The sequence below is a fragment of the Salvelinus alpinus genome, chromosome 37 (assembly GCF_045679555.1).
Source record: "Salvelinus alpinus chromosome 37, SLU_Salpinus.1, whole genome shotgun sequence".
Classification (NCBI taxonomy): Eukaryota; Metazoa; Chordata; class Actinopteri; order Salmoniformes; family Salmonidae; genus Salvelinus; species Salvelinus alpinus.
This window is the reverse complement of record NC_092122.1, coordinates 7,123,770-7,149,729: the sequence shown is the minus strand read 5'-3', so window position 1 is coordinate 7,149,729 and position 25,960 is coordinate 7,123,770. Positions and strand designations below refer to the sequence as shown.

Sequence of the window (25,960 nt, the reverse complement as noted above, 5' to 3'; positions counted from 1 at the left end):
ATGGTGTCGAATAGTTGCTTGGCTTTGGAACATTCTCAGTACATTTAAGGAACTTGACAAAAAAAGAAGATTTTCTTGGTATTTCATAACGTTAACAGAATGTTTCCTAAAAGTTCAAACATGATACTGTTCTAGGAACGTTCTCCAACTGGAATGTTCTCAAATTGTTCCAAGAACCTCAAGAAACAACGTTCTTCTGTCTAAATTTCAGTACTTCAGCATAACGTTTCATACAGATATTCAAATGGTTTTATTTAAAGTCATGTTCTCAAATTGTTCCCGAGATCTTTAAGAAAACTTTCCATAAAAAACACAAGAAAACTTTAGTAACGTTCAGAGAACGTTCTAAGAATGTTATTTAAAAAGCATACATTCCATTCTCAAATGTTAAGAACACTTTCCATAAAAACCACAAGAATAATTTAGTAATGTTCAGAGAACGCTCTAAGAATTTAATTTAAAAACATATGCGTTCCGTTCTCAGCATCAACAAAACTATATTGTTAAGTGTGTCCAAGTGTGTTGGCCAAGCCCACTAATTGGCCATGCCTGATCTTAATGAGTGTGTGCTTTCTTTGAAATGGGGTCTGTTTGAATAGACCAAAATGAACAGCTTTGTATGCCTAAAAAACATTGCATGCTAGCTCCATCTTGGCTCCATCTGTGTTCATATTGGTAACAGTTTTTTAGCACATCCCCTAGCTGTCTTTTTAGTTAGAGAACAGACTTGTTTGACAAGAGTTCTGACTCTGGGCTGACACATTAAATGGAAAGAAATTGTTTTGAGTACATGGACAAGATGGAGCATGTCCAGGCTTGCAGAAACATTTCCTGCAGGAGGAGGGAAGACGGGAATGTTAAAACTGGCCATCCTTTTAACAAAAGGATAGATTTGGAGTTAGATCAACTTGGATTTTTCGGCAGGTACATATGCAGGATGCTACCCTCCACAGCATGGCCTTTGCTCTAGATCAAAACTCCAAACCTACAACCTCATTTTGACCAAAATGAACTGTTTCCAAGGTTTTCTTTTCCCAAGCTATACGGTGGGTACTCTAGCAAACAAACAGAAGAGACCTAAGGACACCATCCAACCTGGAACTGAGTGAGTAGTGTTTGGTCTGATGCTATTTTGAAAGCCAAGAAGAAAAAAAAATGCAATAAAAATAAAGTTCATTACAATGATATATTTTACTTAATGGGGACTGAATGCTGAGTTAAGGCTCCCAGGCTTGCGAGGACAGAGCAGATACAAATTCAATTAGCACTAAGATGTGAAGTAAAGGGTGTCGAGGCCTTTGGTCCCAACAAGTGGCAGGAGTCTTTGAAGCATCCTTTGAAGCCCCCTCCTGCTGTTCAGAGATCATTCACTGGCATTTTCTACAAGAAATCTGCCTCTAGAAATAAAAGCTTCTCCCGTTGGGTGTGTGGGTGTGACGCCTCCTCCCGTTGCCTGCTGCACTGCTGCTTGGATTCCACCTGGCTATCTGTTCACCGTCTGCCCTGGCCTGTCCCCCCCTGTCTGGTACCCCCATCCCACTCACCCCTCTATCCCGAGCTTTCGCTCGCCTCCAGCACACACGCACTGTTGGTGGCGAGTGACTCTGAACTTACAATGGCTAGCCCCAGGTCTATATTGATTTAAAAAAATTATTGTCCATTTTGCTATTTTGTTATTTTTCTCATGACACATGATCACTGTTTTACAGCCTGTGTTCCTAATGGATGCTCAGTGAAACGACCTGTCCTGATTTGTCATAGACGCTTGCTAAAAAACATTGATGATCAAGCCTTCCTTCATGACCTAGCCTCTGTAAAATGGTATAGAATCAGCTTGATCCCCTCTGTCGAAGACGTATAGACCTTCTTTTTTTATATTTTCAGTGGTATTGTTAACAAACACGACCCCACAAAGAAAATGAGAATTAAAAACAGATTCAGCCCCTGGTTCGACCGTGATCATGCAAAGTTACTCCACCTCAAGAATTGCATTTGGCGAAAGGCTCGGCACACGCGTATTCAGGCTGACTGGCTCTCGTTCAGGTAAATGAGAAATAAGTGCACTCAGGCTATCTGGAAGGCCAAAGTTAGTTACTTTAAGGAGCAGTTCTCTCTCTTTGGGTCTAACCCCAAGAAGTTCTGGAAAACGGTTTAAGACCTGGAGAATAAACCCTCCTCCTCACCGCTGCCCATGTCCCTTAATGCTGATTATGTGGTTGTTACTGACAATAAGCACATGGCTGAGCTCTTTAGTCACCACTTCATTCAGTCAGGATTCCTATTTGACTCAGCCATGCCTCCTTGCCCGTCCAACATTTCCTAATTTCCCACCCCTTGTAAAGCGACTATCCCTGATGCTTCTCCTTCTTGTCCCCCAGCCCCGCAAACAAAGTTTCTCCCTGCAGGCAGTCACTGAGTCCGAGGTGCTAAAGGAGCTCCTTAAACTTGACCTCAAAAAACAGCTTTGTCAGATGGTTTAGACTCTTTCTTCTTTAAGGTTGCTGCCCCTATCATCGCCACACCTATCACCAACCTTTTTAACCTGTCTCTCCTTTCTGGAGAGGTTCCCACTGCTTGGAAGGCAGCCACGGTTCATCCTTAATTTAAAGGGGGAGATCAACTGTTATTTCTATTTTGCCCTGTTAATCAAAAGTGTTGGAAAAACTTGTCAATAATCAACTGACTGGCATTCTTGATACCTATAGTATTCTCTCGGGTATGCAATCTGGTTTCCGCTCAGGTTATGTGTCACTGCAACCCTTAAAGGTCCTCCATGATGTCACCATTGCCCTTGATTCTAAGCAATATTGTGCTGCTATTTTTTTTGACTTGGCCAAAGCTTTTTATACGGTAGACCATTCCATTCTTGTGGGCCGGCTGAAGAGTATTGGTGTCTCTGAGGGGTCTTTGGGCCGGTTTGCTAACTACCTCTCTCAGAGTGCAGTTTATTATGTCAGAAAATCTGCTGTCTTAGCCACTCCAAGGGAGTATCCCAAGGCTCAATCCTAGGCCCTCGCTCTTCTCAATTTACGTCAACAGCATAGCTCAGGCAGTAGGAAGCTCTCTCATCCATTTATATGCAGATGATACAATCTTATACTCAGCTGGCCCCTCCCAAGATTTTGTGTTAAATGCTCTACAACAAAGCTTTCTTAGTGTCCAACAAGCATTCTCTACCCTTAACCTTGTTCTGAACACCTTCAAAACAAAGGTCATGTGGTTTAGTAAGAAGAATGCCCCTTCTCCCACAGGTGTTTTTACTATCTCTGAGGATTTAGAGCTTGAGGTAGTCACCTCATACAAGTACTTGGGAGTATGGCTAGACTGTGCACTTATCACAGCACATATCAAAGCTGCAGGCTAAAGTTAAATCTAGACTTGGTTTCCTCTATCGTAATCGCTCCTCTTTCAACCCACCTGCCAAACTAAACCTGATGACCATCCTACCATGGAGACATAATTTACAGATCGGCAGGTAAGGGTGCTCTCGAGCGGCTGGGTGTTCTTTACCATTCGGCCATCAGATTTGCCACCAATGCTCCTTATAGGACACATCACTGCACTCTATACTCCTCTGTAAACTGGTCATCTCTGTATACCCGTCGCAAGACTCACTGGTTATTTATAAAACCCTCTTCGGCCTCACTCCCCCCATCTGAGATATCTACTGCAGCCCTCATCCTCCACCTACAACACCCGTTCTGCCAGTCACATCTTGTTAAAGGTCCCCAAAGCTCACACATCACTGGGTCGCTCCTTTTCAGTTCGCTGCAGCTAGCGACTGGAACGAGCTGCAACAAACACTCAAACTGGACAGTTTTATCTCCATCTCTTAATTCAAAGACTCAATCATGGACACTCTTACTGACAGTTGTGGCTGCCTTGTGAGATGTATTGTTGCCTCTACCTTCTTGCCCTTTGTGCTGTTGTCTGTACCTAATAATATTTGTACCATGTTTTGTGCTGCTACCATGTTGCATTGCTACCATGTTGTTGTTATGTTGTGTTGCTACCATGCTGTGTTGTCATGTGTTGCTGCCTTGCTATGTTGTTGTCTTAGGTCTCTCTTTATGTAGTGTTGTGTTGTCTCTCTTGTTGTGATGTGTGTTTTGTCCTAGATTTATATTGTATTTTTTATTTTTTATTTTTTATCCCAGACTTGCGTCCCTGCAGGAGGCCTTTTGCCTTTTTACCATATAACACATTTCCCATTCCTGGGAAATGTTCTTGTTACTTACAACATCATGCTAATCACATTAGAGCACGTTAGCTCAACCGTCCCGCTGGGGGGACACCGATCCCGTAGAGGCTATTAGCTGATACAAAGCTGTTCATTTTATTCTATTCAAACAGACCCCATTTCAAAGGAAACAAGTAATCATTAAGATGAGGTGTGGCCAATAGACCTGAACACTCTTAACAAGATAGGGGATAGAGAGAGTTTTGTTTCCACTGAGAACGGAATGTATATGTTATTAATTAAATATCTTAGAACATTCTTTGAAAGTTACTAATGTTTTCTTGTGGTTTTTGTGGAGTCTTTTTAATGTTCAGAGAACGTTACATTAAATAGAACCACGAGGAAACCTGCAGAAAATTCACAAAGAACACCGTTATTTCTTAACGTTCTCGGAACAATTTCAGAACATTACTTTAAATAGAACCACGAGAAAACCTGTAGGAAACGTTATGCTGAAGTACTGAAATTCCTACCTGAGAAACGTATGGTTCTCAGAACGTTATGTGCTAGCTGGGTATCCTGCACCATTCCCAGAACTTTGTGGGAAGATTGTATGCAAAATGACCATAGGGCAACCAAACTCTCACCAAGCTCTAAGAAACATATGGTTCTAAGAAGGTTATGTGCCAGTTTGGTAGCTACTGTGTCATCATTTGTAATTCTCAAGGTTAGATTATATTTTACCAAATTGACCTTCAGCATTTCTGCACGGCCATTGGCCAGTAGATCAATGACTCAATAGGCTCTCTCTCTGATAATGAAATTATCCTATTAGTTAGGCAGCTACTGTATGTGATCACATTAGTGTTAAGTACTGTGTTTATAGACCATACACTTGATGGCCCTCTTACTGTAGCTCGATAAAGACGTAAATTACAACCAGGGAGACTCACTGCTGTCGACTTGGCAATACGTGTGTGTGTGTGCCCGCGTGTGTGTGTGAGTGAGCGTGTGTGTGTGTGCATGTGTGCGTGTGTGTGTGACAGGAACCATATGCAAGAGCTGAGGCATCACTGTGGGAGCTGGCAGGGGAAGTAGCCTCATACTGTATCTTTGACCTTCAGGATCAAGGTGGGAGACTGGAGCACTGGAGCCATGTCCTACTGTAGCCACCTGGGGAGGCTGGATGGAGGAGATAGGCAGGACTGATGTAGGGAGGGAAAGAGAGGAGCGGTGGGTTGGAAATAGAGATAGGAGGGGGGTTGGAAGGAGAGAGAGGAGGGGGGTTGGAAGGAGAGGAGGGAAGTAGAGACAGAGCGAGGTAGAGACAGTGAGAGAGACAGCGAGAAGAGAGAGAGAGACAGATGACTCCAAGACTTTCCATCTTCTATCTGACCTTGAGAAGTTATACTGTACTAAGCAGGCAGTGAAGCTGCCAGGTTTAAATCCAATGAACATGTCTATCATATGTAGAGTCCTTGGAGAGTCTCTCTCCCAGCAACCTTGGCATGTGTGTGTGTGGTAGGAGAGATACTGTGTGGCAGGAGACATACACCCTACTACTTGCACGCATAAAGGAACACGCACGCACGCACGCACGCACGCACGCACGCACGCACGCACGCACGCACGCACACACACACACACACACACACACACACACACACACACACACACACACACACACACACACACACACACACACACACACACTGTAAATACAACTTAATGATGAAGATATTGGAGCGTGAGAGAGAGAGAGAGAGAGAGAGAGAGAGAGAGAGAGAGAGAGACGAAGAACATGGGAAGACCATGAAGATTTCATGTGTCTGTGTTTTCACCGTGTACCAATGAATTATGAATCCATCAGACTTGATTGGTCTCAGCCTCCAGAGGCATGCAGCTCTTTACACTTTTACTATCGTCTTCATTATTTACCCATGCATAGTCCTGCTGCAGTAGATACCCATTTTTAAATGTATATAAATTCCGGTGAGATGGAGTTTGTAAGCTTCAACGCAATCCCTTGTATTAAAAATAAAGGTACAGTAACACTTTACTTAATACCGACAGGTACAATGCATTATGAAATCAAATCAAAGTTTATTTGTTGCATACACAGATTAGCAGATGTTATTAAAGCAGGTAAAGTGAAATGCTTGTGTTTCTAGCTCCAGCAGTGCAGTAAATGTCTAAGGCCTAAATTCAATCAGATCATTCGTTAACTGCTGATAGCCGACACCCACATAGCTGATGTTTTGGCGTTGTCGGAGGTGGGACTGCATTGGAGCTGTCATATCGGGGAGCAGCTGCTCTTGTGATCATTGTCACGAAGCCACGCCCGTCCCACTTGCGTTAGAAGCTCAGAACGAGAAAGGGTAGGCTATATAGAAGTAATGACGCTCAAATTAAAAATAGTTAAACGAAATAATGAAGAATTCTATCAGCCTAATTGAGGTATAGATTACATCTCACATTGCTGTGTTTGAAATTGTAAACAAGGTTGCATTGGATTTCTCTCAATGTGACTGTGCCGCCAATGGCAATGTTCGCTATAGGTAGAGTCGGAAGTTTACATACACTTAGGTTGGAGTCATTAAAACTCATTTTTCAATCACTCCACAAATTTCTTGTTAACAAACTATAGTTTTGGCAAGTCGGTTAGGACATCTACTTTGTGCATGACACAAGTAATTTTTCCAACAATTGTTCACAGACAGATTATTTCACTTAGAATTCACTGTATCACAATTCCAGTGCGTCAGAAGTTTACATAGACTAAGTTGACTGTGCCTTTAAACAGCTTGAAAAATTCCCTAAAATGATGTCATGGCTTTAGAAGCTTCTGATAGGCTAATTGACATCATTTGAGTCAATTGGAGTTGTACCTGTGGATGTATTTCAAGGCCAACCTTCAAACTCAGTGACTCTTTGCTTGACATCATGGGAAAATCAAAAGAAATCAGCCAAGACCTCAGAAAAAAATTGTAGACCTCCACAAGTCTGGTTCATCCTTGCGAGCAAGTACCATGTTTATCTGTATAAACAATAGTACGCAAGTATAAACACCATGGGACCACGCAGCCATCATACCGCTCAGGAAGGAGACGCATTCTGTCTCCTAGAAATGAACGTACTTTGGTGCGAAAAGTGCAAATCAATCCCAGAACACCAGCAAAGGACCTTGTGAAGATGCTGGAGGAAACAGTTACAAAAGTATTTATATCCACAGTAAAACGAGTCCTATATCGACATAACCTGAAAGGCCGCTCAGCAAGGAAGAAGCCACTGCTCCAAAACCGCCATAAAAAAGCAAGACTACGGTTTGCAACTGCACATGGGGACAAAGATCGTACTATTTGGAGAAATTTCCTCTGGTCTGATGAAACAAAAATAGACCTGTTTGGCCATATTGACCATCGTTATGTTTGGAGGAAAAAGGGGGAGGCTTGCAAGCCGAAGAACACCATCCCAACCGTGAAGCACAGGGGTGTCAGTATCATGTTGTGGGGGTGCTTTGCTACAGAAGGGACTGGTGCACTTCACAAAATAGATGGCATCATGTGGAAGGAAAATTATGTGGATACATTGAAGCAACATCACAAGACATCAGTCAGGAAGTAAAAGCTTGGTCGCAAATGGGTCTTCAAATGGACAATGTCCTCAAGCATACTTCCAAAGTTGTGGCAAAATGGCTTAAGGACAACAAAGTCAAGGTATTGGAGTGGCTATCACAAAGCCCTGACCTCAATCCCATAGAAGATTTGTGGGCAGAACTGAAAAAGAGTGTGCGAGCAAGGAGGCCTACAAACCTGACTCAGTTACACCAGCTCTGTCAGGAGGAATGGGCCAAAATTCACCCAACTTATTGTGGGAAGCTTGTGGAAGGCTACCCCGAAAAGTTTGACCCAAGTTAAACAATTTCAAGGCAATGCTACCAAATACTAATTGAGTGTATGTAAACCTCTGACCCACTGGGAATGTGATGAAAGAAATAAAAGCTGAATAAATCATTCTCTCTACTTTTATTCTGACATTTCACATTCTTAAAATAAAGTGGTGATCCTAACTGACCTAAAACAGGGAATTTTTACTAGGATTAAATGTCAGGAATTGTGAAAAACTGAGTTTAAATGTATTTGGCTAAGGTGTATGTAAACTTCCGACTTCAACTGTATATAGGATGAGCTATGTAAAGAATACAGTATGTACAGCAGTAGTTATACAGGATGAGCTGTGTGGAGAATACAGTATGTACAGCAGTAGTTATACAGGATGAGCTATGTGGAGAATCTGTATGTACAGCAGTAGTTATACAGGATGAGCTGTGTGGAGAATACAGTATGTACAGCGGTAGTTACACAAGATGAGCTATGTGAAGAATACAGTATGTACAGCAGTAGTTACACAGGATGTGCTATGTGAAGAATACAGTATGTACAGCAGTAGTTATACAGGATGAGCTATGTGGAGAATACAGTATGTAGAGCAGTAGTTATACAGGATGAGCTGTGTGGAGAATACTGTATGTACAGCAGTAGTTATATAGAATGAGCTATGTGGAGAATACAGTATGTAGAGCAGTAGTTATACAGGATGAGCTATGTGAAGAATACAGTATGTACAGCAGTAGTTATACAGGATGAGCTGTGTGGAGAATACAGTATGTACAGCAGTAGTTATATAGAATGAGCTTTGTGGAGAATACTGTATGTACAGCAGTAGTTAGATAGGATGAGCTGTGTGGAGAATACAGTTTGTACAGCAGTAGTTATATCGAATGAGCTTTGTGGAGAATACAGTATGTACAGCAGTAGTTATATAGGATGAGCTGTGTGGAGAATACAGTATGTACAGCAGTAGTTATATAGGATGAGCTTCCTGTGAACAGATTGGACAATAGGTCTGCCGAAACCTTTTAGGCCTACTTGGATATACCTGGGCACCATTCTCTGCACTGGGGCATTATCTGAGCAGACACCTGTCTACTCCAGCTTTCATCCTTCCACTTGACATTGTGTCTTGGATGTTTTTGAACTACTGCCGAACTACAGCTTACATGGATTTACTCTTTTGGACTCTCCCACGGCAGGTCTAGTGCTTGCCTCCCTCCCGGCTTCCACCGGCCTGTACCGCAAACTACATCCCTTCCAAGATGCTCTCTCCTGGCTAACATACTGGTAACACAGCCTTCGTTCTGTTGCGTTCCTGTTTAAAAGGGCCCCAGCATGAGTGAGTCACCGCTCTCTCCTTGCTGTTGTTATGCTGTAGTGATGGGTCGTTTGCGAAAAGCCGTCTCTTGTAGGTGAGCGTTGGGAGCCGCCTCGGTGTTATGTGGAGAATACTGTATGAAGAAGAGCCGAATCTTTTTATAAAAAAATAAAAAATAACATAAAAAATATAGGCCTAAATGCTCAAGCGCACACACATTCGTTCTGACTGTCTTCTCAGACTAACAGCCTCACCTGTTGTTCCTGTCAATCAGACACGCAGTGTCAACCAATAAACCAAAGATGCGTGAGGGAGGGCCGAGCCAACTTAGTCACACACTTAGCAGCCGAGGAGACAGAGGAAGGACAGCTGTGAAAACAACAGCTGGAAAATGAGTTTGAAGCACAGTAGCATTTGGATGCATTTTAATAGTGTAGACAATGTTAGAGCACAGTGTAGAATTTGCCAAAACAAAATCTCATATAAAGCCGGTTCTACCGACACACATATGTGAACTGTGCACCCAACTGTGAAGCTAGCTGTAGCGGAGCGTCGAGAAACTAGCGGGCCTGCTAGTGATAGTGGTGGAGCCAGCACCTCCACACGTGGAGATGTATCCACTCAGTCAAGTAGGCCTACTCCGTGACCCACAGCAACGCAGTCTTCTATAGACCAGCTTATGCCAAAGTCTATGTCTGTAGCAAAACAAGGCCAAATTGATATTGCATTGGCTAAAATGATTGCCACCAAATTTCAGCCATATTCGATCGTGGAGGACAGAGGTTTTAGAAATTATAGCAATAGTCTAAATCCAATGTACACAATACCAAGCAGGAAAACCCTTTCAAAATCACTTATTCCACAACTGTACGAGAGCACACAGGCTTCAGTGCGGGAAAGAGTCCAAAAAGCTACTGCAGTTTGCCTTACCACTGACTGCTGGACATCAAGGGTAACCACTTCTTACATGTCGGTTACATGTCACTTCATTGAAGATTTTCCAATGTCTAGCTGTCTTCTGGACTGCTTTGAGTTCAGCGACAGATACACCTCAGAGAACTTGGCAGACTAACTGTTGAGAGTGACCAGAGAATGGCAAGTAGATGGAAAAGTGGTCTGTTGTGTTAGAGTCAATGCAGCTAACATAACCAAAGCCATGAACACTTTAAAATGGACCCGTCATCCATGTCTTGCCCACACAATCAACCTGATTGTAAGAGATGCTCTGAAGGTGATGAAGCCCACTGTGGACAAAGTGAAAGCAGCTGTGGAATACTTCCACAGCTGCTTTCAAAAACTAAAGTCTACACAACTGAAAAAACTAAAGTCTACACAACGCCAGATGGGGAAGCCTGAGCTGAGGCATCAACAAGACTGCACTACAAGGTGGAATTCAACATTTTATATGTTGAAGCGGTTTCTTGAGTCAAAGGATGCCATCATCTGTACCCTGGCCATTGTCAATGCACCTGTTGATGCTCTGACCCAAGAGGAATGGGAGGTGGTGGAGGAGGTGTGCAGAGTCCTGGAACCCTTTGAGCAGGTCACTGTGGAGATCAGTGGAGAGAGGTACAGTAAGCAGTTATTACTACATCATTATTTAATCCAGTATTATATATGTATATGAGTAGAAGATGAGAATGTAGTATCAGTAGACAAAACATGAACCTGAACTAATAAGTTACTGTTCTCTCTTTTCAGCTATGTGACAGCCTCAAAAATGATACTCCTGTGTACGGGTCTGCAGCGAATCACATCCAACCGCCAGAGAGAAGCAAACGTAACCACAGGACATGTGACAGAGTTGATGGACACCCTATGTTCATCAATGGACAGAAAGTTCCACAGAATGGAATATAATCACGTGCTATCAGAAACCGCTGCACTTGACCCCAGGTTTAAGAAGTTAGCCTTCAGTGATGCCAGAGCGATTGATGAGGCTCTTCAAAGAATAATCTTAGCAGCAGGGAAGGACAGCTCCAGCAGTCAGCTGGCTCAGGCACCAGGGCAACAGGAAGAAGAGGGATCAGATGGAGCAGAAGCACCAGCAGTAGTGCCACAAACGTCTGCTGATTGGATGCTGTTTGACGAGAGAACAACTGGGGATGCAGCACGAAGGAATCCCTCAGCAGATGCCATAATGGAGGTCCAATCCTATTTGGAGGAGCACCTCCAAAGATCTGCAGATCCTCTGAGCTGGTGGAAGATCAAGGCCTCTGTTAACCTACAGCTTACTAAAGTCATGACAGGGAGACTCTGCATAGTGGCCACATCAGTTCTCTCTGAGAGGATCTTCTCGAAAACGGGACAAATAATTACTGAGAGAAGAAACCGCATCAGCCCCTCGAAAGTGAGGCAGCTTGCATTTCTGAATGAAAATCTCTCATAAAAGCAAAATATGGTCAACATTGCTGTGTGCTGCTGGTTATAACATGGCAATAAAGAAGAGAGAGAAAAGAGGGACCAGTTTAATGTTTTAAGTGGGATGCTGCAGTTTTGCAAATTGTTATTTATTTTTCTTTGATATGGTGCATTATTCTATTATCCTGTTCAGATTATATTAGTTTTAAATGGTTAGATTTATATGCACTTTGTTTATATACATTAAAAAGTTATACTTTAAATGCAAATGTTTAATAGCATTATTTTTCACAACAAACCAACACATTTTTAAATACATTAAGGTAGATTATGATTTCATTTAATAATTTAAGTAGAATTGTTTTAACACCAATCATAGTCAAACTATCGCTAACTGTCTGACTTGAAAAAATACAAAACATAATTTTTTTTAAGGAGCCGTTTGGGAGCCAAAAGAGCTGTCTCTTTTTGGTGAGCTGACCCGAACGAGCCGGCTCACTGAAAAGAGCTGGAATGCCCATCACTATTATGCTGCCGAGTTTTGTGCCTGGGTTGTGTTTCTTGTGGGTCCTAGTACTGGCTGGTTTCTAGTCTGTGGTTGGGTTCTTGCTGCCTATAACTGTGGTGATCCTACAATCTGTGTGATTCAATCTAACTAACTAGCTATCACACTATATAGATTGATTGACTTTTAGCTGATTCCTCGCCAACCTACACCGAACCAAAATATAAACGCAACATGCAAGAATTTTAACGTTTTTACTGAGTTACAGTTCACATAAGGAAATCAGCTCCACTCTTAGATCTGCTATCGTTAGTTCAAATCACGTAGGGCTTGCACAAGGGCTTGCACGATAGCAACCAAAGCCCAAGTTTATAACATTTCATCATTAGTTACTCTGGGTGTTCACGATTTTGACATAGGCTGCAGCCTCAGACCCTATGGTCCTTACCTTGGAAAAGTAATTAAAATGTCTACTCCTTGCTCTATTACTAATAGGGATAGACCACATGGTTCAGTTCTATGAAATCTTATAGCCATACCAACTATATTAATATCAACCACCAGACAGGGCCTGTGACTAACCGCTTATTGAACATAGCTTGTTTGAGTTGGAGACTCCATGTGACTTTAAAAATCGTAAATGATCTGAACATTAGGAGCTTACTTCCTGAGCTGGATTACATCAAGACCTGGGCTATGCAGATGAATCCGGACATTCTGGATCTCTGGGGACATTCTGGACTCTGATATTAATATTGAGTGTTATAATGTGTTCAGAGCTGGCAGACAGGATAGAGGTGGTAGAGTGGCCATTCTTGTTAAAAATAATTTCTCTGTGTCTTTACTGAAATTCATTTCCCTTGACCTTTTTTTTTTAGCTGCTATCTTTAAGCCTTTGTCTGGGGAAAAATGTATTCATAACTGTTATAGGGGTCTACCGTCCTCCGTCGGCTAAACTTTGTGCACTCGGAGTTAACTAGCTTTTTGTCTTCTTTCATTAAATCAGAATTTATTATCCTGGGTGACCTAAATTATGATTGTGAAATGCAGGCTTCAGACAATCTAAAATACATGTGTAATGATCTAAACCTTACCCAGCTGTTGACTAAGCCTACAGGGCCCAACGGTAAAGATCCTTCAAAGTCAACTCTGTTTGATCTTATTTGAACAATTACAGCAGAGAAATATTTTTCTACTGGTGTCTTTGACCTTTGACATTAGTGACCATTGCCCAGTTGTTTGTGTTAGAGATGTGAGAATACACAAATCTAAGCACTGTTATCACAAAGAGGAACTTTAAAATCTTTAGTGACAAGGCTTTTTACATGATCTTTATTTTAGTGACCTTGATTGTATTTCACCTATCCCTGAACCTGATTTAGCTTTGAGCCTTTTTGCAGATGTCTTCTATACTGTGGATAATCATGCTATCTTCAAAAATTAATGATTAAAGGAAGATCGAATGCCTGGTACATTCCGGTAGGATCAGATGTCATTCATAAAAGATCAGGGTCAGGAACACAGGCTTAGGCCCGGACTGGCAAGCTTTTAAGCAACCGAGGAATCATTGTGTAAGACAAATCAGAAAGGCTAAATCTGATTATAATATAACCACTCTTTTGGATTGTAATGGGAACCCGGCTAAATCCTCCTCTCTGCCCCAACAAATTAATTCAGACACTGGCCTCATTTCGGAAAAAAATTCCATCACTGATGCATTTATTTCACCATATTATTTCAGCTGGCTATCTTTTTGAAATGACTTTTAAGCCTATTCACAATGATATTGGGCTAGATGCTGATAGGGGAAACTTGCTGAGTGATCAAAGAAATGATAGTCAAAGCTTTTCTTTTCGGCTATTTACAGAAAAAGAAGTCCTGGATGCTTTTCTAGCAATAAACTACAAGAAATCAAGATGGCGTAGCAGTCAGGCGTCTTTTGTCTTTGTCTTGTCGTGTCCCGTGTATATATCTTTATGTATATATTTTTATATATTGTTTCTTCGCATATCATTTTTTATATTTTTCTTAACCCCAACTTCAACATACTCTCCTGCAACCCGCCTCATCCAATGTGGTACGGATCTGCTATTTTCTCTACTTTAGAACTGGAACCCCCAACAGAAGCGAGCCAGCTAACTAGCTACTAGCTAGTAGTCAGCTAGCCACTGCTAGCAGTCATCAGCTAACCTTTATCCCGGACAACTCCTGCCAGTCTGCACAAGGCAATTCAACGAGCTTTTCAGACTTCTTTTTCTCCATATCCCCGGATTCCTACCACAAGCTCTGAACCTCTTCACCTGGATCATCGCAGCTAGCTAGCTGCTATCCGATTGGCTTCTCCTGGCTAACGTCTCTGTTAGCCTATGCTAGGCCCATGCTAGGGCCTATGCTTGGCCATCTCCCGGCTAGCTGAAGTGGTCCATCAGCCACTCCTTGGGCTACAATACCTATTTTTCCAATTGGCCTGGACCTCTTTTATTGCCGATACGGTGCCCCGCCAATCCATCACGACTGGACTACCGACGTAATCCGCCCGAGGGGATTTTTCAACAGGCTCCTCCATCGCGACGTCCCCTGAATGCACATCTGATGCCCATATACCCATCTGCGGCACGCTAGCTGTCTAGAGAATACAGGACTGTTAGCTGAAGAGGTCCATCAACCAATTTGTTGGGCTACTATACCTATTTTGCCAATTGGTCTGGACCCTTTTACTACTCAAACCTCTAGAGATCCATCACGACTGCTGTTTTGGTTAGTGATTATTGTCTTGTTTCACTGTAGAGCCTCCAGCCCTGCTCAATATGCCTCAGCTAACCCTCTTGTCACACCTCCCACACATGCATTGACCTCACCTGGTTTAATTGATGTCTCTAGAGACAATACCTCTCTCATCATCACTCAATGACTAGGTTAACCTCCACTGTACTCACATCCTACCATACCTTTGTCTGTACATTATGCATTGAATCTATTCTACCGCACCCAGAAACCTGCTCCTTTTACTCTCTGTTTCGAACGTACTAGATGACCAGTTCTTATAGCCTTTAGCCGTACCCTCATCCTACTCCTCCTCTGTTCCTCTGGTGATGTAGAGGTTAATCCAGACCCTGCAGTGCCTAGCTCCACTCCCATTCCCCAGGCGCTCTCATTTGTTGACTTCTGTAACCGTAAAAGCCTTGGTTTCATGCATGTTAACATTAGAAGCCTGCTCCCTACGTTTGTTTTATTCACTGCTTTAGCACACTCTGCCAACCCGGATGTCCTAGTCGTGTCTGAATCTTGGCTTAGGAAGGCCTCCAAAAACCCTGAAATTTCCATCCCTAACTATAACATTTTCCGACAAGATAGAACTGCCAAAGGGGGCGGCGTTGCAATCTACTGCAGAGATAGCCTGCAGAGTTCTGTCTTACTATCCAGGTCTGTGCCCAAACAATTTGAGCTTCTACTTTTAAAAATCCACCTTTCCAGAAACAAGTCTTTCACCGTTGCCGCTTTCTATAGACCACCTTCGGCCCCCAGCTGTGCCCTGGACACCATATGTGAATTGATCGCCCCCCATCTATCTTCAGAGCTCGTGCTGTTAGGTGACCTAAACTGGGACATGCTTAACACCCTGGCCATCCTACAATCTAAGCTTGATGCCCTCAATTTCACACAAATCATCAAGGAACCTACCAGGTACAACCCCAAATCCGTAAACACAGGCACCCTCATAGATATCATCCTAACCAACCTGCCCTCCAAATACACCTCTAATGTCTTCAACCGGGATCTCAGCAATCACTGCCTCATTTCTTGCGTCCGTAATGGGTCTGCGGTCAAACGACCACCCCTCATCACTGTCAATGCTCCCTAAAACACTTCAGCGAGCAGGCCTTTCTAATCGACCTGGCCCGGGTATCCTGGAATGATATTCACCTCATTCCGTCAGTAGAAGATGCCTGGTATTCTTTAAAAATCCTAAATAAGCATGCCCCTTTCAAAAAATGTAGAACCAGGAACAGATATAGCCCGTGGTTCACTCCAGACCTGACTGCCCTTGACCAGCACAAAAACATCCTGTGGCGTACGGCATTAGCATCAAATAGCCCCCGCGATATGCAACTTTTCAGGGAAGTTAGGAACCAATATACACAGGCAGTTAGGAAAGCAAAGGCTAGCTTTTTCAAACAGAAATTTGCATCCTGCAGCAGAAACTCCCAAAAGTTCTGGGACACTGTTAAGTCCATGGAGAATAAGAAAACCTCCTCCCAGCTTTCCACTGCACTGAGGCTAGGAAACACTGTCACCACCGATAAATCCACAATAATTGAGCATTTTTCTATGGCTGCCCATGCGTTCCACCTGGCCACCCCTACCCTGGTCAACAGCTCTGGACCCCCCACCCCACAGCAACTTGCCCAAGCCTCCCCCATTTCTCCTTCACCCAAATCCAGATAGCTGATGTTCTGAAAGAACTGCAAAATCTGGACCCCTACAAATCAGCAGGACTTGACCATCTGGACCCTCTCTTTCTAAAATTATCAGCTGAAATTGTTGCAACTCCTATTACTAGCCTGTTCAACCTCTCTTTCGTATCGTCTGAGATCCCCAAAGATTTGAAAGCTGCCATGGTCATCCCCCTCTTCAAAGTGGGAGACACTGTAGACCCAAACTGCTACAGACCTATGTCTATCCTATCATGCCTTTCTAAAGTCTTCGAAAGCCAAGCTAACAAACAGATCACCGACTATTTAGAATCCCACCGTACCTTCTCCGCTATGCAATCTGGTTTCCGAGCTGGTCATGGGTGCACCTCAGCCACGCTCAAGGTCCTAAACGATATCATAACCACCATCGATAAGAGACATTACTGTACAGCTGTATTCATCGACCTTGGCAAGGCTTTCGACTCTGTCAATCGCCACATTCTTATTGGCAGACTCAACAGCCTTGGTTTCTCAAATGACTGCCTCGCCTGATTCACCAATTACTTCTCAGACAGAGTTCAGTGTGTCAAATCGGAGGGCCTGTTGTCCGGACCTCTGGCAGTCTCTATGGGGGTGCCACAGGGTTCAATTCTCGGTCAGACTCTTTTCTCTGTATACATCAATGATGTCGCTCTTGCTGCTGGTGATTCTCTGATCCACCTCTACGCAGACGACACCATTCTGTATACTTCTGGCCCTTCTTTGGACACTGTGTTAACTAACCTCCAGACGAGTTTCAATGCCATACAACTCTCCGTCCGTGGCCTCCAACTTCCCTTAAATGCAAGTAAAACTAAATGCATGCTCTTCAACTGATCGCTGTCCGCACCTGCCCGCCCGTCCAGCATCACTACTCTGGACGGTTCTGCCTTAGAATATGTGGACAACTACAAATACCTAGGTGTCTGGTTAGACTGTAAACTCTCCTTCCAGACTCACATTAATAAGCATCTCCAATCCAAAATTATATCTAGAATTGGATTCCTATTTCTCAACAAAGCATCCTTCACTTATACTGCTAAACATACCCTCGTAAAACTGACTATTCTACCGATCCTTGACTTCGGCGGTGTCATTTATAAAATAGCCTCCAACACTCTACTCAGCAAATTGGATGCAGTCTATCACAGTGCCATCCGTTTAATCACCAAAGCCCCATATACTACCCACCACTGCGACCTGTATGCTCTCGTTGGCTGGCCCTCGCTTCATATTCGTAGCCAAACCCACTGGCTCCAGGTCATCTATAAGTCTTTGCTAGGTAAAGCCCCGCCTTGTCTCAGCTCACTGGTCACCATAGCAGCACCCACCCGTAGCACGAATTGCAAAAATCACTGAAGCTGGAGACTCATATCTCCCTCACTAACTTTAAGCACCAGCTGTCAGAGCTGCTCACAGATCACTGCACCTGTACATAGTCCATCTGTAAATAGCCCATCCAACTACCTCATCCCCATACTGTTATTAATTTTTGTCTCCTTTGCACCCCAGTATCTCTACTTGCACATTCATCTTCTGCACATCTATCATTCCAGTGTTTAATTGCTAAATTGTAATTATTTCGCCACTATGGCCTATTTATTGCCTTACCTCCCTTATCTTACCTCATCTGCACACACTGTATATAGACTTTTTTTCTATTGTGTTATTGACTGTATGTTTTTTTATTCCATGTGTAACTCTGTGTTGTTGTTTGTGTCGCACTGCTTTGCTTTATCTTGGCCAGGTTGCAGTTGTAAATGAGAACTTGTTCTCAACTAGCCTACCTGGTTAAATAAAGGTGAAATAAAGAAAATAAAAAGTCAATCCACAGGGGCTGACCAATTTATTCCTGGTCTGCTTAAGTGTGCAGCGCCCGTCATTGTTGGCTCAAAAACCCAATTTTTTTATTCAACATTGTTATCAGGAAATCTTCTAAAAGTATGGAAATCAGCTCTTGTTCCTCCACTCCATAAGGACGGGGAGGCTTCCTTGTCTAGCAAAAATGATTGAATCCTTGGGAAATGTACAACGTTGCTCTTTTTCATCTGAGAAATGTATTTTAAATGTGAACCAATCAGGGTTTAGGGTTCAGGCCTGGGCATAGTACTATTACAGCAACCATTTTAGTTTTTAATAATCTTGTCAATGCTTAGACACTAAAATTAAATGTGCTGGTTTGTTTGTGGACCTGTCAAAAGCTTTTAATACTGTTGATCTTGCTATTTTATTGAATAAGTTGTGCTCGATAAGCCTGAGCCGGCTAGTGACAGTGTCTAAGGTGCAGGATACCAGGTGGTAGCCGGCTAGTGACAGTGTCTAAGGTGGAGGATACCGGGTGGTAGCCGGCTAGTGACAGTGTCTAAGGTGCAGGATACCGGGTGGTAGCCGGCTAGTGACAGTGTCTAAGGTGCAGGATACCGTGTGGTAGCCGGCTAGTGACAGTGTCTAAGGTGCAGGATATCGGGTGGTAGCCGGCTAGTGACAGTGTCTAAGGTGCAGGATATCGGGTGATAGCCGGCTAGTGACAGTGTCTAAGGTGCAGGATATCGGGTGGTAGCCGGCTAGTGACAGTGTCTAAGGTGCAGGATACCAAGTGGTAACCGGCTAGTGACAGTGTCTAAGGTGCAGGATACCGTGTGGTAGCCGGCTAGTGACAGTGTCTAAGTTGCAGGATATCGGGTGGTAGCCGGCTAGTGACAGTGTCTAAGGTGCAGGATATCGGGTGGTAGCCGGCTAGTGACAGTGTCTAAGGTGCAGGATATCGGGTGGTAGCCGGCTAGTGACAGTGTCTAAGGTGCAGGATACCAGGTGGTAGCCGGCTAGTGACAGTGTCTAAGGTGCAGGATACCGGGTGGTAGCCGGCTAGTGACAGTGTCTAAGGTGCAGGATACCGGCTGGTAGCCGGCTAGTGACAGTGTCTAAGGTGCAGGATATCGAGTGGTAGCTGGCTAGTGACAGTGTCTAAGGTGCAGGATACCGTGTGGTAGCCGGCTAGTGACAGTGTCTAAGGTGCAGGATATCGAGTGGTAGCCGGCTAGTGACAGTGTCTAAGGTGCAGGATACCGTGTGGTAGCCGGCTAGTGACAGTGTGTAAGGTGGAGAATACCGTGCGGTAGCCGGCTAGTGACAGTGTTTAAGGTGCAGGATACCGTGTGGTAGCCGGCTAGTGACAGTGTCTAAGGTGCAGGATACCGGGTGGTAGCCGGCTAGTGACAGTGTCTAAGGTGCAGGATACCGTGTGGTAGCCGGCTAGTGACAGTGTCTAAGGTGCAGGATATCGAGTGGTAGCCGGCTAGTGACAGTGTCTAAGGTACAGGATACCGTGTGGTAGCCGGCTAGTGACAGTGTCTAAGGTGCAGAATACCGTGCGGTAGCCGGCTAGTGACAGTGTCTAAGGTGCAGGATACCGGGCGGTAGCCGGCTAGTGACAGTGTCTAAGGTGCAGGATACCAGGTGGTAGCCGGCTAGTGACAGTGTCTAAGGTGCAGGATACCGTGTGGTAGCCGGCTAGTGACAGTGTCTAAGGTGCAGGATACCGGCTGGTAGCCGGCTAGTGACAGTGTCTAAGGTGCAGGATATCGAGTGGTAGCTGGCTAGTGACAGTGTCTAAGGTGCAGGATACCGTGTGGTAGCCGGCTAGTGACAGTGTCTAAGGTGCAGGATATCGAGTGGTAGCCAGCTAGTGACAGTGTCTAAGGTGCAGGATACCGTGTGGTAGCCGGCTAGTGACAGTGTCTAAGGTGCAGAATACCGTGCGGTAGCCGGCTAGTGACAGTGTCTAAGGTGCAGGATACCGGGCGGTAGCCGGCTAGTGACAGTGTCTAAGGTGCAGGATACCGGGTGGTAGCCGGCTAGTGACAGTGTCTAAGGTGCAGGATACCGGGTGGTAGCTGGCTAGTGACAGTGTCTAAGGTGAAGGATACCGGGTGGTAGCCGGCTAGTGACAGTGTCTAAGGTGCAGGGCAGGGTACCGGGCACAGGCCGGCTAGTGATGACTGTTTAACAGTCCAATGGCCTGGAGATAGACTAAAAACAGCTTATATCTGTCCCGGCTTAGATGCACCTGTGCTTTCTCCGTCTGCTAGATGGTAGCAGGAGGAACAGGCCCAAGCCGAATTTCTTCAGCCTCCTGAGGTTGAAGAGTGGGTCTTCTTCACCACGGTGTCAGTGTGGAGGGACCATGATGCAGTTATACAAATGCCTAATGTTACTGTAAAATATTGGGTTGCAATCAGAGTTTTTATCAGATGCTCCCTTCAGTTGGTGTTCCTATTCAAATGCTGGATCACAATGTACCTCACAGGCGCCACCTGGTGACTGTATAAAGAACAGCAACAACAGAGATGGGTGAATGCAGTGGGGAGAGTAAAGTGCTCAGAATGTAAGGTACCTGTAGTAGAATTGTACAAATTGGAGGAATATAATGAATATTCATCAAAGAAGACGCACCACACACGCACACACACACACATACAACATTACCACAAACTTGACAGACTTGAGCAGCTCTATGCTTAATTTACACATTGCTCTGTCAAACATGGTCCCTTCAAGCACATGACAATTACCTTCACTTTGTGTCGCTCAAATTCAATTTCCTGGAAGGCCGGGGCTGGAGAACAAAGGCCAGTAAATATCCTTTGTGTTACAGTCCAGTCTTTTCCTCAACGTCATTATTCTGCATTCCACTAGCTGAGTATTCCTTCTCACTGACTCTAAAGAAGGGACCCATCTCTCTCTCTCTCTCCCTCTCTCTCTCTCTCTCTCTCTCTCTCTCTCTCTCTCTCTCTCTCTCTCTCTCTCTCTCTCTCTCTCTCTCTCTCTCTCTCTCTCTCTTTCTCTTTCTCTCTCTCTCTCTCTCTCTCTCTCTCTCTCTCTCTCTCTCTCTCTCTCTGTCTCTTAAATAATGCAATTATTGAGACATTAATAAGTGGAGTAAAGGATTGTCATTATTCAAGAGAGAGAAAGAGATTGGGCAGACGATTCAGCTCCTCCATAGTCAACTACGTTACAACTGAAAATTATGCTTTTAGAGAAGCAATTACAACTTCTGTAGGGCTCTTCAGTGGATGCTCTTCAATAATTATGAGTTGTATAACCAGTAACCCACTGTATATGTTACTCAGAGAGGGAAAAGAGAAAATTGAATTATTAAAAGGCAGAGGATCCAGTTGTTATAGATTGTACTGTGTTGGAGGAAGTAGCAAGAAATGTATTCCCATTCAAAATGTATTTTCTCTAACAGCTAAACCCTAACCTAACCTAACCTTAAGCTTAACCTAACCCTAACCCCTAACTGTAAACCTAACCCTAAACTTAACCCCTAAGCCTAAGATAGCGTTTTTCGTTTTTCACACACACACACACACACACACACACACAAACACACACACACACACACACACACAAAAGATGGCGCTGATAGACATGGCAGCTCTGCTTCTAGCTCCTAAGAAACTTCGCAGTATTTCTTTGTGTGTGTTTTTGTGTGTGTTGTTTCTTACATTATTAGCCCAGAATGTTTTTTTGCACTATTACATACAGCCGGAAATAACTTTTGGAATTAGAGCGGCAGTAACTCCCCAGCATTGCAAATATGACTTTCCTGAATTTGATCCTTTGTTTGTACCCCCCAAGGCAATTTAATTTAACCCTGAGGCTGCTCCAAGACGCCACTGGCAGAGAAGAGATATTCGGAGTGGACTTCTAGTCCAAATCAGGAGGTGCTCACACCGTCAGTACAGAGACAAAGTGGAGTTGCAATTCAACAGCTCAGACACAAGACGTATGTGGAAGGGCCTCCAGACAATCATGGATTACAAAGGGAAAATAACCACGATCTGGACACTGACGTCTTGCTCCCGGACAAGCTAAACACCTTTTTCGCCCGCTTTGAGGATAACACAGTAACACGACGCGGGCCGCTCCCGAGGACTGTGGGCTCTTGTTCTACGTGGCCAATGTGAGTAAGACATTTAAGCATGTTAACCCTCGCAAGGCTGCAGGCCCAGACGGCATCCCTAGCCGCATCCTCAGAGCATGCACAGACTGGCTGGAGTGTGTAAGGACATATTCTATCTATCCCTATCCCAATCTGCTGTCCCCACTTGATTCAAGATTTATTATTATTATTTTTTAATATAACCTTTATTTAAGTCAGTTAAGAACAAACTCTTTAATTAGGCAAATCAGTTAAGAACAAATTCTTATTTACAATGATGGCCTACACCGTTGTCCACCATTGTTCCTGTACCCAAGAAAGCAAAGGTAACTGAACTAAATGACAATCGCCCCGTAGCACTCACTTCTGTCGTCATGAAGTGCTTTGAGAGGCTAGTTAAAGATTATATCACCTTCACCTTACCTGACACCCTAGACCCACTGCAGTTTGCATACCGCCCAAATAGATCCATGGACGATGCAATCGCCATCGCACTGCACTCTGCCCTATCTCATCTGGACAAGAGGAATACCTATGTAAGAATGCTGTTCGTTGACTACAGCTCAGCCTTCAATACCATAGTACCCTCCAAGCTCATCATTAAGCTTGGGGCCCTGGGTCTGAACCTCGCCCTGTGCAACCAGGTCCTGGACTTCCTCCACTACGCAGAGGGTTGTGCGGTCTGCTCATTACATCACTGGGGGCACACTGTCTGTCCTCCAGGACATCTACAGTTAAAAAGATCATCAAGGATTTCAACCACCCAAGCCACGGCCAGTTCACCCCACTATCAAGCTGAAGGTGAGGTCAGTACAGGTGCATCAAAGCAGGACGAGCGACTGTCACTAATTGACTACCACCAGGTTACTCTACCATGCACCTTAGAGACTGCTGCCTTATGTACATAGACATGGAACACTGGTCACTTTGATAATGGAACACTGGTCACTTTAATAATGTTTACATACTGTTATACTCATTTCATATCTATATACTGTATTCTAGTCAAGGCCATCCTATTCAACTATTGCTGAATATAATTCAGCACAAAAAGAAACGTCCCTTTTATAGGACACTGTCTTTCAAAGATAATTCGTAAAAATCCAGATAACTTCACAGATCTTCATTGTAAGGGGTTTAAACACTGTTTCCCATGCTGGTTAAATGAACCATAAACAATTAATGAACATGCACCTGTGGAACGGTCGTTAAGACACTAACAGCTTACAGACGGTATGTCACAGTTATGTACAACCTAGGAGACTAAAGAGGCCTTTCTACTGACTCTGAACAACACCAAAAGAAAGATGCCCAGGGTCCCTGCTCATCTGCGTGAACGTGCCTTAAGCATGCTGCAAGGAGGCATGAGGACTGCAGATGTGGCCAGGTCAATAAATTGCAATGTCCGTACTGTGAGACGCCAAAGACAGCACTACAGGGAGACAGGATGGACAGCTGATCGTCCTCGCAGTGGCAGACCACATTTAACAACACCTGTACAGGATCGGTACATCCGAACATCACACCTGCGGGACAGGTACAGGATGGCAACAACAACTGCCCGAGTTACACCAGGAACGCACAATCCCTCCATCAGTGCTCAGACTGTCCGCAGTAGGCTGAGAGAGGCTGGACTGGTAAATCTGGCGCAGTCCATGAGGAGGAGATGCACTGCAGTACTTAATGCAGCTGGTGGCCACACCAGATACTGACTGTTACTTCTAATTATGACCCCCCTTTGTTCAGGGACACATTATTCAATTTCTGTTAGTCACATGTCGGTGGAACTTATTCAGTTTATGTCTCAGTTGTTGAACCTTGTTATGTTATAACCTTAAATATTACAAATATTTACACATGTTAAGTTTGCTGAAAATAAACGCAGTTGACAGTCAGAGCACGTTTCTTTTTTTGCTGAGTTTATATACTTTTCTATCCAAAGTATTCTACATATATACTAAATATTATATCCACATACTCTCCATAATGTCTATACATCCCATCATATATATATATATAAACAGTTGAGTTGGAAGTTTACATACACTTAGGTTTGAGTCATTAAAACTCGTTTTTCAACCACTCCACACATTTCTTGTTAACAAACTATAGTTTTGGCAAGTCGGTTAGAGCATCTACTTTGCGCATGACACAAGTCATTTTTCCAACAATTTTTTTACAGACAGATTATTTCACTTGTAATTCACTGTATCATAAGTCCAGTTGGTCAGAAGTTTACATACACTAAGTTTTTGGAGAAATGTCTTCTGGTCTGATGAAACAAAAATAGAACTCTTTGGCAATAATGACCATTGTTATGTTTAGAGGAAAAAGGGGGATGCTTGCAAGGCGAAGAACACCATCCCAACAGTGAAGCACGTGGGTGGCAGCATCATGTTGTGGGGGTGCTTTGCTGCGGGAGGGACTGGTGCACTTCACAAAATAGATGGCATCATGAGGCTGGAAAATTATGTGGATATATTGAAGCAAGCATACTTCCAAAGTTGTGGCAAAATGGCTTAAGGACAACAAAGTCAAGGTATTGGAGTGGCCATCACAAAGCCCTCACCTCAATCCTATAGAACATTTGTGGGCAGTACTGAAAAAGCGTGTGCGAGCAAGGAGGCCTACAAACCTGTCTCAGATACACCAGCTCTGTCAGGAGGAATGGGCCAAAATTCACCCAACTTATTGTGGGAAGCTTGTGGAAGGCTATCCGAAACGTTTGACCCAAGTTAAACAATTTAAAGGCGATGCTACCAAATACTAATTGAGTGTATGTAAACTTCTGACCCACAGGGAATGTGATGAAAGAAATAAAAGCTGAAATAAATCATTCTCTCAACAATTATTCTGACATTTCACTTTCTTAAAATAAAGTGGTGATCCTAACTGACCTAAGACAGGGGATTTTTACTTGGATTAAATGTCAGGAATTGTGAAAAACGGAGTTTAAATGTATTTGGCTAAGGTGTATGTAAACTTCTGACTTCAACTGTTTTATGTGTGTGTGTGTGTGCGTGTGTGTGTGTGCGTGCGTGCGTGCATGTGTGCGTGCGTGCGTGTATATACAGTACCAGGCAAAAGTTTGGACACACCTACTCATTCAAGGGTTCTTCTTTATTTTTTGTAATTTCTACATTGTAAAATAATAGTGAAGACATCAAAATGAAATAACACATATGGAATCATGCAGTAACCAAAAAAGTGTTAAACAAATCAAAATATATTTGAGATTGTTCAAAGTAGCTACCCTGTTGGCATTCTCTCAACCAGCTTCATGAGGTTGTCACCTGGAATCCATT

At 43.7% G+C, this 25,960-nt stretch overlaps 1 long non-coding RNA gene across 1 annotated transcript in view; it reads left to right on the top strand.

Annotated features, from left to right (window-relative positions):
* The first annotated feature begins 873 nt into the window (after positions 1-873).
* LOC139565882 (uncharacterized) overlaps positions 874-25,960 on the top strand; it is a 40,884-nt gene continuing 15,797 nt past the window's right edge. The window contains exon 1 of the long non-coding RNA XR_011672997.1: positions 874-1,105. This is a non-coding gene — a long non-coding RNA (uncharacterized lncRNA). The remainder of the gene's footprint in view (positions 1,106-25,960) is intronic.